Source organism: Salmo salar, chromosome ssa18, assembly GCF_905237065.1.
Source record: "Salmo salar chromosome ssa18, Ssal_v3.1, whole genome shotgun sequence".
NCBI classification, from domain to species: domain Eukaryota; kingdom Metazoa; phylum Chordata; class Actinopteri; order Salmoniformes; family Salmonidae; genus Salmo; species Salmo salar.
The window spans coordinates 60,110,807-60,125,272 of record NC_059459.1 but is presented as its reverse complement, the minus strand read 5'-3'; positions in this window follow the sequence as shown (position 1 = coordinate 60,125,272).

Genomic DNA, 14,466 nt, shown 5'->3' with positions numbered 1-14,466 from the left:
TCATTCCTGTGCTGTTTGTGTTTACCCTGGTAGGTTGACTGATAAACTGAACCAGATTGCAGGCACTGGTTACATTTTGATGAAAGCAAGTCAATATTTAGGTCACCTAGAAAATATACCTCTCTGTTGAGATCACATACACTATCAAACATTTCACACATACGCTACATGACCAAAAGTATGTGGACACCTGCTTGTCGAACATCTCATTCCAAAATTGCTTCCAGAGGCAGTTTGGAACTCTGTAGTGAGTGTTGCAACCGGGGACAGACGATGTTTACGCGCTTCGGCACTCAACGTTCCTTTTTCTGTGTGCTTGTGTGGCATACCACTTCGTGGCTGAGCCGTTGTTGCTGCTCCTAGACGTTTCCACTTCAAAATAACAGCACTTACAGTTGATCGGGGCAGCTCTAGCAGGGCAGAAATTTGACGAACTGACTTGTTGGAAAGGTGGCATTCTATGATGGAGCCACGTTGAATGTCACTGAGCTCTTCAGTATGGGCCATTCTATTGCCAATGTTTGTCTATGGAGATTGCATGGCTGTGTGCTCGATTTTATACAAGTGTCGGAAACGGGTGTGGCTGAAATAGCCGAATCCACTAATCAGAAGGGGGTGTCCACATAGTTTTGTGTGTGCATATATAGTGTTTTATCCAGATACTTACTGTTAGCGCTCGGTGGTCTACAGCAACTTCACACGAGAATAGGCTTTTGGTGAGGCAGGTGAACCTGTACCCATATTACTTCAACAGCATTTGATGTGAGATCCTCTAAGCTTTACAGGAATATTCCTGTGAACAGGGCGTGGGAGAACAAGTATGCTACGTAGGATTTGAATTCCGAACAACTTAAAAGGATACAAATAAATGTTATTTGATGAAAAATACATCTAAGAACGTTATCAGACCGTATAAGTTTATTAATGGGTTATATCCCCTGGAGTGACAGCTGTTTCCTCTGGTGTGACACCATCTTAATGTCACACCATTGGACATCTCAGGGAATACGGTCCATTTTGGCCATTATTGATAACAGTAAGCATTCCATTTGATTTCACTGCAACATGTTTTCATTGTGTTTTTTTTTTTTATAGTTCAATAGTACAAAAATATTTAGAATTTTCATATTTAGTGTCACACCAAAGGCAATAGCTGAAATGTGTAACATTTTGATTAATATTTCTGATAGAGCTTAGCTTACGGTCTTTTCAGACCATGTGCTCCAGCAATGTCTTTTGAATTTCCTCATTGCAGTAGAACCCTCCCATGCGCAATGGTGCCCAAATCAATCCCATTTTATTTATTACAGAATTGGAAATGGCATAAATTGACTCGAACTATTGTTTCTTGAAAATTACTTCTGTGTTATTATTAAAGGAGTAGGAGAAGGGGATTTTATTCATTTTTACATTAATATACTCAAGTAAAAAATTGTAAGAACCAATTATTCAGTGCATGAATTAACTTGTGATCCAAGTAAAAAAAAAAAAAATGTTTTTAATATGTCACCATTTTAATCAATTTGGCAGGGCGGCAGGTAGCTTAGTGGTTAGAGCGTTGGGCCAGTAACCGCAAGGTTGCTAGATCGAATCCCCGAGCTGACAAGTTAACAATCTGTCGTTCTGCCCCTGAACCCACTGTTCCTAGGCCGTCATTGTAAATAAGAATTTGTCCTTAACTGATGTGACAGACGTGACGTCCCTTTTTTTGGTTCATAATGGCAAAAACATATAACCTAATTAAAATGTGTATTTTATTTAACTATTTTATTTAACTATTTAACTACTTGACAGACACGCCTAGCTAAATAAAGTTAAATAGAACAGTACACTAGATTAGAAATCCTATTTAAGAGCTGTGAGAGGTAACATTAACTGAAGGTGCCATGTAGTTGTTAGAGCATGGCAACACAAGGGTTGTGGGTTAAATTCCCATGGCGGACCAGTACGAAAAAAAAGTATGAAAATGCTTTGGATAAGAGCATCTGATAAATGACTAAAATGTAGATTGTGGGAGGGGTTGTCCAGGGCCCGGTTTGCCAAAGCATCTTAAGGCTATGTTCATCATTAGAACCCTCGTAGGAGCATCGTTAACCCTCCAAGCTGTTTTCCAAAACCATTTTTACTAAAGGTGCACTTGAAACCGCTTGTGAGTCACAGATCTACTCACAAGTGCAGTGGATATACATGGGCAATTCCATGTTCACAGAAAAAGACTCTGAGACTCAGATTTTTCTCTTTATAATTATGCCAAACAAAAACTTTTGATTGCAAACTTAACAAACCACACAACCCTTTGCGTAACAACTACTTTTAACAATTTCCACTGAGAATTTTACAAAAACCTATTTCCTTGAAGAACAGTGCAGTTTGGTAAGGCCATTTCCATGTAAAAGGACCAACACGTGAGCACCAAGAAATGAATTCGAAGAGTTCATTTTACATTTTTTATTATGGCATATATACATTTTTCAGCAATCTTCCATCCTAAAATTAGGAAGAAGCAAAGGTTTTCAATTCTGGTCAAACATTGAAAAGGGGTATTAGAAAACGTCTTCCAGAAAAAGTCTTAAGGTATTAGAAATGCATCAAAACACAATAATGTGGAAGTTAAAACCCTTGCCAACTAATATCAATATTTATACAGTGCCTTCAGAAAGTATTCACAACCCTTTTTCCACATGTTGTGTTGCAGCCTGAATTTCAAATGGATTAAAATGTGATTTTTATCTCACTGGCCCAAACTCCACTTTCACATTATGGGGAATTGTGTTAAGTGTCAATAAGTATTCAACTCCTATTCCTAAATAAGTTCAGGAATAAAAATGTTCTTAAGTCACATAAGTTGCATGGACTCACACTGTGTGCAATAATAATAGTGTTTAACATGCTTTTTGAATGATTTCCCAATCTCTGTACCCCACACATACAATTATCAAAGGTCCCTCGGTCGAGCAGTGAATTTCAAACACAGATTCAACCACAAAGACCAGGGAGGTTTTCCAATGCCTTGGAAAGAAGGGCACCTATTGGTAGATGGGTAAAAATAAATAAGCAAACATTGAATATCCCTTTGAGCATGGTGAAGTTATTAAACTTTAGATTGTGTATCAATACACCCAGTCACTACAAAGAGTGATTAGAAAACTGACACTACACATCCAAATATATCTGACCAAATTATGAAAGACAAGCATTGTAATTTTTTATTCTGTAAAGTGAGTGTGGAAGAGGTGATTTTTATTTTTATTTTTTATTTTTTTGTCTGTCTATCAACAATGACAAGCGACCGGGGTCTGACAACTTAGATGGAAAATTACTAATAATAGCGGGCGATTTATGCCACTCCCGTTTGCCATATCTTCAATTTAAGCCTACTAGAAAGTGTGTGCCTTAAGGCCTGGAGGGACGCAAAAGTCATTCCCCTACCTAAGAATAGTAAAGCCCCCTTTGGTCGGCTATTTGAGCCAGTAATCAGCCAACCCTTAGTAAACTTTTATAAAAAATTGTTTGTCCAGATGCAATGCTATTTTACAGTAAACAAATTGAAAACACACTTTCAGCACGTGTATAGGGAAGGACATTTTAACAAGCACAGCACTTACACAAATTACTAATGATTGGCTGAGAGAAATTGATGATAAAAAGTTTGGGGGGGCTGTTTTGTTAGACTTCAGTGTGTCTTTTGATATTATCGATCATAGTCTGCTGCTGGAAAAACGTATGTGTTATAGCTTTACACCCCCTGCTAAACTGTGGATAAAGAGTTACACGTCCAACAGAACACAGAGGGTGTTCTTTAATGGAAACATAATCCAGGTAGAATCAGGAATTCCCCAGGGTAGCTGTTTAGGCCCCTTGCTTTTTTCAATTTTCACTAACGACATGTAAAGCCAGTGTATCTATGTACACTACCAGTCAAAAGTTTTAGAACACCTACTCATTCAAGGGTATTTCTTTATTTTTACTATTTTCTACTTTGTAGAATAATAGTGAAGACATCAAAACTATGAAATAACACATATGGAATCATGTAGTAACCAAAAAATATATTTGACATTCGTCATATAGACACCCTTTGCCTCGATGACAGCTTTGCACACTCTTGGCATTCTCTCAACCAGCTTCAACTGGAATGCTTTTCCAACAGTCTTGAAGGAGTTCCCACATATGCTGTGCACTTCTTGGCTGCTTTTCCTTCACTCTGCGGTCCAACTCATCCCAAACCATTTCAATTGGGTTTGGGTCGGGTGATTTTTGGAGGCCAGGTCATCTGATGCAGCACTCCATCACTCTCCTTCTTGGTCAAATAGCCCTTACACAGCCTGGAGGTGTGTTGGGTCATTATCCTGTTGAAAAACAAACTATAGTCCCACTAAGTGCAAATCAGATGGGATGGCGTATTGCTGCAGAATGTTGTGGTAGCCATGCTGGTTAAGTGTGTCTTGAATTCTAAATAAATCACTGACCGTGTCACTAGCAAATCACCATCACAGCTCCTCCTCTATGCTTCACGGTGGGACCCACACATGCGGAGATCATCCGTGCGTCTCACAAAGACACGGCGGTTGGAACCAAAAATCGCCAATTTGGACCCATCAGACCAAAGAAGAGATTTCCACTGGTCTAATGTCCATTGCTTGTGTTTCTTGGCCCAAGCAAGTCTCTTCTTCTCATTGGTGTCCTTTAGTAGTGGTTTCTTTGCAGCAATTCGACCATGAAGGCCTGATTCACTCAGTCTCCTCTAAACTGTTGTCTGTTACTTGAACTCTGAAGCGTTTATTTGGGCTGCAATTTCTGAGGCTGGTTTGAGTTTGAGTTTATTTTATTTTTACAGGGACAGTGCACATTAATCAATGTTTCAGTAAAAGTGCCGGTTTTAGCCAGCCGGCTAATTTTCAACCGCAGTCCCTGGGCAGGTTATTAAAAACAATTACAATATAGACAATCATTGAACAGTGAGCACACGCAGAGTAACATAGGACAAGCAAGACATAGCATACAGACAGAGCAACATAGAACAAAAAGCAACAAGACAAAATCCATAAAAACAACAGTGTTTCCACACCTCACAAGCTACAGACAACATGGAAAGCGGCAATACACTGCTAGGGATTATGTTCACAAGTCTGATTGACCTTTAGCCATGTCTTCATGCATTTTGTGAAAGTGTGATATGTGGTGCAGTTATGTGTGTCTGATGGCAGTGTATTCCAGACATGGGAAGCTCTCACAGAGAAAGCAGATTTACTAAAGGTGCTTTTCCTTAAGGGAACTATACAGTCACCTCTCATGGCAGACCATGTGGATCTGCTGCCATATGTTTGGGTTTTCTGTTTTGCAAAAATACTGAGTGGAGGGGGTGCTAGGCCATTTAGGATCTTGAATACAAGACATGCGTCGGTGTATTGCACAAGATTTTCCCAACTCAGGAGCTCATGCTTTCTGAGGATGTAACAGTGATGATGGCTATTGGGCTTTCTATCGAGCACTTTGAGAGCCTGTTTGTAGACAGACTGAATAGGTTTTAATGTTGTATAGCAAGCTTGGGTCCAACTAGTCAAGCAGTATGTTAAGTGGGGGAGTATCATCGATTTGAAATACAGATTTGCTACCTCTGTGGTCAAACAATTTCGTATAAATCGGAAATTAGCTAGGTTGAATTTGGTTATTTGAATTACCTTTTTCACATGCTTTTTAAAAGGGAGGTTGGAATCAAGTATGATTCCAAGGTACTTAAAATCAGATACCACCTGGAGCTTCTCCCCTGACACATAGACATCTGGCTCAGTAGCATCTGTTGCCCTCTTTGTGAAGAACATGCTGTTTTTTTCACATTGAGATGCAAACACGAGTCACTGAGACACTTTGTAACCTGGACCATTACAGTAGTGAGTTCTTGTGCAGCTTGTTGTTTGCTCTTTGCATGCACATATATCACTGTATCATCTGCATACATTTGAACTGTAATGGACTTATCCTCTTCGGCAGAGGTAACTCTGGATCTTCCTTTCCTGTGGCGGTCCTCATGAGAGCCAATTTCATCATAGCGCTTGATGGTTTTTGTGACTGCACTTGAAGAAACTTTCAAAGTTCTTGAGTGATGATGGACTGTTGTTTCTCTTTGCTTATTTGAGCTGTTCTTGCCATAATATGGACTTAGAGCTATCTTCTGTATACCACCCCGACCTTGTCACAACACAACTGATTGGCTCAAACGCATTAAGAAGGAAAGGAATTCCACTATTTAACTTTTAACAGGGCACACCTGTTAATTGAAATGCATTCCAGATGATTACCTCATGAACCTGGTTGAGAGAATGCCAAGCGTGTTCAAAGCTGTCATCAAGGCAAAGGGTGGCTGCTTTGAAGAATGTAAAATATATTTTGATTTGTTTAACACTTTTTTGGGTTACTACTAATGATGCACCGATTGTGAAAAAAATGGAGTTTAAATGTATTTGGGTCTATGTAAACTTTTGACTTAAACTGTATATACACTCCGCTTTAGGCACTCCTCCTTCTCTCCAATACTTACATCTTATGGTTCGACATGAAGAGGGTAATAGGGTAATGAACCATAATTTCTCCCTTCGGGGATCTGACCTGACCTCAACCACTCCTTCGCCTAATCCACGGATGTCCATCCGCTTCCCCTATAGCAATCCTGTTACTTCCTCCCGTCCACCCAACACATTCCAAAGGCATCTGTCTTTCTGTAGAGAACTATTATCTTCTGATGTAAAAACCCGTCTCTTTCACTCCTTTATATACTATGCTTCTGATCTATCATGTCTCCAGTATATCAATGTTCAAAGTTTACCCCGAATCCAACAGTAACAAGTCGAAGTTGAGCAGCATGTCCATCTGTGTGTGTTCTGTACAGTAATAGTTCAAGAACTTATGTTTCCAACCCAATGCTTTGTGCATCAACTGTCATCTTCATTAAGAAGCAACTTTATGGATGGAAGTAGGCTAGTATGCAAGCCATTCATAGGTTGTGTGCGTAAAAATGACCAACACCCGCAAGGCATCTTCAGAGGGTTTTCTTTTTTTGGTAACGCAAAGTAATGTAACGAGTTACTGTCCACAGTAAGTAACGTAACAAGTTACTTTAAAAAGTAACATTCCCCAACACTGCAGCTATGATATGACACATTAAGTTTTGAAAAATCTATTTTGGTTATTGAACTACAGTAAGTGAAGTGGCTTAACATCCGGTAACATAATTACATAATGGGTCCATGATCTGTACTATACAGAAATTCATAATTATTCATGTCATTATCTTCATGGTGATGTATCCTGAATAGGTACACAAAGGTAGAAAATGTAATATCCTCTTTTGCGTGTTTAGTTATTATTCTACACAATAGCTATTATTCTAATGAACTCCTCATAGATGTCTATGTTTCACAAGTTTGGCTCAGTTGGTAGAGCATGGTGTTTGCAACGCCAGCATGGTTTGTGCAACGCCAGGGTTGTGGGTTCGATTCCCACGGGGGGCCAGTACAAAAAAATGCATGAAATGTATACATTCTCACTACTGTAAGTCTGCTACTGTAAGTCTGCTACTGTAAGTCTGCTTCTGTAAGTACTGTAAGTCTTCTAAATGACTAAAATGACTCAAATGTAATGTAAATGTAAGAGTAGGTTTGAGTTCAGTACAGTAGAATAGAGTAAAGTATTGTATTTTTCAGTATAGGACAGTAGAGTAGTGTACAGTGTACTGAAATCTACTGTACAGGCATAAATTATTGGCATACATTTTAAAGTGAGTCTCAGGGCAATTCAGTTATGGAGAGAGAGAAAAACGCAGCAAGTTTGATATTTAATGATGAAATGTTGTGAAAACTAGCCTTCGGGTTTTGAGCGATCTAGTTTGGATTAAACCTCATGTGAAGACTGTTTTATCATTTATCACTCCATTTGTCTTTGGCAGGAGAGGGACCTTACTCTCGCCATGACAGCAGGAAGAGTCCTTCAGGGGAACCAGACCCAGAGACACCCAAACCAGCGAGACGACACCACTGTTCTGTGTGGAAAGAGTTTTACCAAGTTAGGTAGCCTGAAAAAACACGAGGGGACACACAGGAGAAAAGCCTCACCACTGCGCCCAGTGTGGAAAAAGTTTTATTTGGTTATGTGACCTGAAAAGGGATGAGGACACACACACAGGAGAAAAACCTTTCCAATGTTCCCAGTGTGGAAAGACTTTTGACGAAGTAGGGTACTTATTAATACATAAAAGAATACACTCTGGAGAGAAGCGTTACTGCTGCTCCAAATGTGGGACGACTTTTACCTGGTTAGGGAGCCTGAAAACGCATGAGGGCACACACAGGAGAAAAGCCTTTCCAATGTTCCCACTGTGGAAAGAGTTTTACCCAGGTAGGGGCCCTAAATAAGCACAAGAGGACACACACAGGAGAGAAGCCCTACCAATGCGCGCTGTGTGGAAAGAGTTTTACTAAGTTTAGGGGGCCTGTATAGGCATGACAGGGCACACACAGAAGGGGATAAGACCTACCACTGCTCCCTGTGTGGAAGGATATGTAACTGGTTAAGGCATCTGAATAAGCATGAAAGGATACATGCATAGGAGGAGAAGACATACCACTGCTCTCATTGTGAAAATACATTTTCCCGGTTAGAGGACATGAAATCACATGAGAGAATAGAAAGGCTGTGTTCAGACTTATGTTTTTGACTGAGAATTTGTGTTTTTGTTTATGCCTCATGAAATCAAATTGTATATTTGAAAGCTTGCTTGAAAATAGGCTTATTTTTGTATTATTGTTTTGGACATGATTATATATAAAAATCAGATGTATTCATTTTGTATTATGATATATAGAATACAAGAATAAACCCCTTAGATGTTCATTTTATGATTTGGATATTTTAAAATCTAAGTAGGTAGCCTTGCACAAGGCTTGGCTATTCTAAGCCAGAAGTCTGATAGGCTCTTGCTCCAATCCCCTATTTCTGTAGGTTGAGGCAGCTTGATGTGCAAGTACACCCCCTGGGCAGGATGTTAGTTTATACAATTATTATATAGATTAATGGTAATTTGCATTTTAATTCTAACCTTGAAAACCTCTTGAATTGAATATATGATTTGGATATTGCTAAATTAATTGGAATTTGATTGGATAAATTATTTGGATGTTAAATGTATTTGATAATGATTTGGATATGTCAATATAAATGATTAAATCAATGAAGTGTGCATTTCTTGTCAATGTATTTTATTGAGTTAATTTGTGTATTAGTCATCAAGCTAAAGGTGTATGAAAATGTGATGTTGTTCTGAGAACATTGATAAGTTGTTGAAATGCATGTTCCCATCAGTATTATTATACCATGTCAGAGAGAATTCTCACTCATTTAAAGTCTGCACTAATCAACACATGCTTCTTTTTGTACGTTTTCATGTAATATTATTCTTTAAATAGGGCAATTCGCAGTAGAAACAATAACAAACCGTTCTTCCCGCCCATGTTTCAGTAAATAGCTTTGGGATGAGTGTGGAGAAATGTAACCACTCTCAAATTCATAGACCGGTATGGACTGACCATCTGTGATAGTTTTAATATTTTGAGGCTATACAGTTAAGTTTAATATTTAGTTTCAATCAATCAATCAAATATATTATTTGACCCCAGCAGGGTCAAATAATAATAATCACAGTGGTTGTAGAGGGTGCCACAGGTCAGCACCTCAGGAGTAAATGTCAGTTGGCTTTTCATATCAGAGCATTCAGAGTTCGAGACATCAGGTGCGGTAGAGAGAGAGAGTCAAAAACATCAGGTCCGGGACAAGGTAGCACGAATGGTGAACAGGTCAGGGTTCAATAGCCGCAGGCAGAACAGTTAACTGGAGCAGCAGCACGACCAGGTGGACTGGGGACAGCAAGGAGTCGTCAGGCCAGGTAGTCCTGAGGCATTGTACTGGGGCTTAGGTCCTCCAGGAGGGGAGGGAGAGAAAGAGAATTAGAGGGAGCATTCTTAAATTCACACAGGACACCGGATAAGACAGAAGAAATACTCCAGATATAACAGACTGACCCTAGCCCCCCGACACAAACTATTGCAGCATAAATACTGGAGGCTGAGACAGGAAGGGTCGGGAGACACTGTGGCCCCATCCGACGATACCCCCGGACAAGGCCAACCAGGCAGGATATAACCCCACCCACTTTTCCACAGCACAGCCCCCACACCACTAGAGGGATATCTTCAAACCACCAACTTACTACCCTGAGACAAGGCTGAGTATAGCCCACAAAGATCTCCCCCACGGCACAAACCCGAGGGGGGCGCCAAACCCGGACAAGAAGATCACGTCAGTGACTCAACCCACTCAAGTGACGCACTCCTCCTAGGGACGGGATGGAAGAGCACCAGTAAGCCAGTGACTCAGCCCCAGTAATAGGGTTAGAGGCAGAGAATCACGGGGGAGAGAGGGGAACTGGCCAGACAGAGACAGCAAGGGCGGTTCGTTGCGCCAGTGCTTTTCCGTTCACGTTCACACCCCAGGGCCAGACTACTCAATCATAGTACCTACTGAAGAGATGAGTCTTCAATAAAGACTTCAATGTTGAGACTGAGTCTGCATCTCTCACATGGATAGGCAGACCATTCCAAAAAAATTGAGCTCTATAGGAGAAAGCCCTTCCTCCAGCTGTAGGGACAGTAAAGTAAATTCTAGGGACAGTAAGTAGGCCTGCGTATTGTGACCATAGCGTGCGTGTAGGTATGTACGGCAGGACCAAATCAGAGAGCTAGGTAGGAGCAAGTCCATTTAATGCTTTGTAGGTTAGCAGTAAAACCTTGAAATCAGCCCTAGCCTTTACAGGAAGCCAGTGTAGAGAGGCTAGCACTGAAGTAATATGATCAAAGTTTTTGGTTCTAGTCAAGATTCTAGCAGCCGTGTTTAGCACTAACTGAAGTTTATTTAGTGCTTTATAGGGTAGCCGGAAAGTAGAGCATTGCAGTAGTCTAATCTAGAACTGAAAAAAGCATGGATTCACTTTTCTGTATCATTTTTTGGACAGAAAGTTTCTGATTTTTGCAATGTTACGAAGATGGAAAAAAGCTGTCTTTGAAATAGTGTTGATATATTCGTCAAAAGAGAGATCAGGGTCCAGAGTAACGGTGAGGTACTTCACAGGTCCTTCACGAATCCCACGCCGAGGTCCTCCTGCCCACAGTTCTAGCCAACTACTCTAAAATCCGCACCATTGTCACTTATGTTGGATTTAACAACATTCACTTTCAGCAATCTGAGGAATTGAAGGACTACAACATTCTCTTGAACACCCTTGTTTGCACAGGAAAGAGAACAGTCATCTCTGGCCCCCTGCCGTGCAAAAGAAGGGGTTAAGAACATTGCATCCACCTCGCTGCCCTAAACGAGTTCGTGAAGAAACTCTGCAAAGACAGGAATATCCCCTTTTGTGACAATTTTGACTTGCTGTGGGAGCAACCAACACTCTTTAAAAGAGATGGGATTCACCCTAACCGCAGGGGTTCCAGGATTATCTCCATCAACATAGTGAACTGCTTAAGAGTCTGGATTTGGTAGCGCTCCAGTCCTCCCTGTCATAATAAGCAACAGAGGACATGGAAATCAGATTATATCCCAGAGAAATAGAAGTGCAGTAAATGTAAGTAACTTAATCTATGTTCCTTTAACTGTTAGCTCTGAGGGTATTGTCTGCAATAATCATATGCGCATAGAATTTAATTCCACTGTTTGCACTGAAACTTTCTGCCTTAAGACGAATCCCACTGTGAGCAGCCCACTCAGTACCATTGACTCAAATGTAAATGTCACTGACATGTCTACCTTGGATCAGCCTCTCAGAATAGCACTAACAAGCAACCCAGAAAAGGACAAAAAAACAGCCCATATTAATGTATGTAGCCTGAGAAACAAGGGTCATGAAATTGACAACTTATTAACATCCGAAAGCATTCATATTCTGGTCATCTCTGAAACACACTTAGATCATTAATTTGATGATGCAGTAGTAACTATACATGGTTATAGAATATATAGGAAAGATAGAACTGCAAATGGAGAGGTGTTGCCATGTATGTCCAGAGTCATATTTCTGTTAGGCTGAGAGAGGATCTCATGTCAGATGATGTGGAAGTAATATGGCTACAGGTTCTGCCTCACCTAAAGCCTATTCTTGTAGGAAGTTGCTATAGACCACCAAGTGATAAAAGTCAGTATTTGTACTAAACTCAGCAAAAAGAAACGTCCCTTTTTCAGCACCCTATAAAATCAAAATAACTTCACAGATCTTCATTGTAAAGGGTTTTAACACTGTTTTCCATGCTTGTTCAATGAACCATAAACAATTAATGAACATGCACCTGTGGAACGGTTGTTAAGACACTAACAACTTACAGCCGGTAGGCAATTAGGTCACAGTTATGAAAACTTAGGACACTAAATCAAATTTCAAATCAAATCAAATTTATTTTTATATAGCCCTTCGTACATCAGCTGATATTCTCAAAGTGCTGTACAGAAACCCAGCCTAAAACCCCAAACAGCAAGCAAAGCATGTGAAAGAAGCACGGTGGCTAGGAAAAACTCCCTAGGAAAAACTCCCTAGAAAGGCCAAAAACCTAGGAAGAAACCTAGAGAGGAACCAGGCTATGAGGGGTGGCCAGTCCTCTTCTGGCTGTGCAGGGTGGATATTAAAACAGAACATGGTCAAAATGTTAAAATGTTAAAATGTTCATAAATGACCAGCATGGTCAAATAATAATAATCATAGTAGTTGTCGAGGGTGCAACAAGCACGTCCGGTGAACAGGTCAGGGTTCCATAGCCGCAGGCAGAACAGTTGAAACTGGAGCAGCAGCACGGCCAGGTGGACTGGGGACAGCAAGGAGTCATCATACCAGGTAGTCCTGAGGCATGGTCCTAGGGCTCAGGTCCTCCGAGAGAAAGACAGAAAGAGAGAAAGAGAGAATTAGAGAGAGCATATTTAAATACACACAGGACACCGGATAAGACAAGAGAAATACTCCAGATGTAACAGACTGACCCTAGCCCCCCGACACATAAACTACTGCAGCATAAATACTGGAGGCTGAGACAGGAGGGATCAGAAGACACTGTGGCCCCATCCGATGATACCCCGGACAGGGCCAAACAGGCAGGATATAACCCCACCCACTTTGCCAAAGCACAGCCCCCACACCACTAGAGGGATGTCTCCAACCACCAACTTACCGTCCTAAGACAAGGCCGAGTATAGCCCACAACGATCTCCGCCATGGCACAACCCAAGGGGGGGGCGCCAACCCAGACAGGAAGACCACGTCAGTGACTCAACCCACTCAAGTGACGCACCCCTCCCATGGACGGCATGGAAGAACACCAGTAGGCCAGTGACTCAGCCTCTGTAAAAGGGTTAGAGGCAGAGAATCCCAGTGGAAAGAGGGGAACCGGCAAGGCAGAGACAGCAAGGGCGGTTCGTTGCTCCAGCCTTTCCGTTCACCTTCACACTCCTGGGCCAGACTATACTTAATCATAGGACCTACTGAAGAGATAAGTCTTCAGTAAAGACTTAAAGGTTGAGACTGAGTCTGCGTCTCTCACATTGGTAGGCAGACCATTCCATAAAAATGGAGCTCTATAGGAGAAAGCCCTACCTCCAGCCGTTTGCTTAGAAATTCTAGGGACAATTAGGAGGCCTGCGTCTTGTGACCGTAGCGTACGTGTAGGTATGTACGGCAGGACCAAATCGGAAAGATAGGTAGGAGCAAGCCCATGTAATGCTTTGTAGGTTAGCAGTAAAACCTTGAAATCAGCCCTTGCCTTAACAGGAAGCCAGTGTAGGGAGGCTAACACTGGAGTAATATGATCAAATTTTTTGGTTCTAGTCAGGATTCTAGCAGCCGTATTTAGCACTAACTGGAGTTTATTTAGTGCTTTATCCGGGTAGCCGGAAAGTAGAGCATTGCAGTAGTCCAGCCTAGAAGTAACAAAAGCATGGATTAATTTTTCTGGCGTCATTTTTGGACAGAAAATTTCTGATTTTTGCAATGTTACGTAGATGGAAAAAAGCTGTCCTTGAAACAGTCTTGATATGTTCTTCAAAAGAGAGATCAGGGTCCAGAGTAACGCCGAGGTCCTTCACAGTTTTATTTGAGACGACTGTACAACCATCCAGATTAATTGTCAGATTCAACAGAAGATCTCTTTGTTTCTTGGGACCTAGAACAAGCATCTCTGTTTTGTCCGAGTTTAAAAGTAGAAAGTTTGCAGCCATCCACTTCTTTATGTCTGAAACACAGGCTTCTAGCGAGGGCAATTTTGGGGCTTCACCATGTTTCATTGAAATGTACAGCTGTGTGTCGTCTGCATAGCAGTGAAATTTAACATTATGTTTTCGAATGACATCCCCAAGAGGTAAAATATATAGTGAAAACAATAG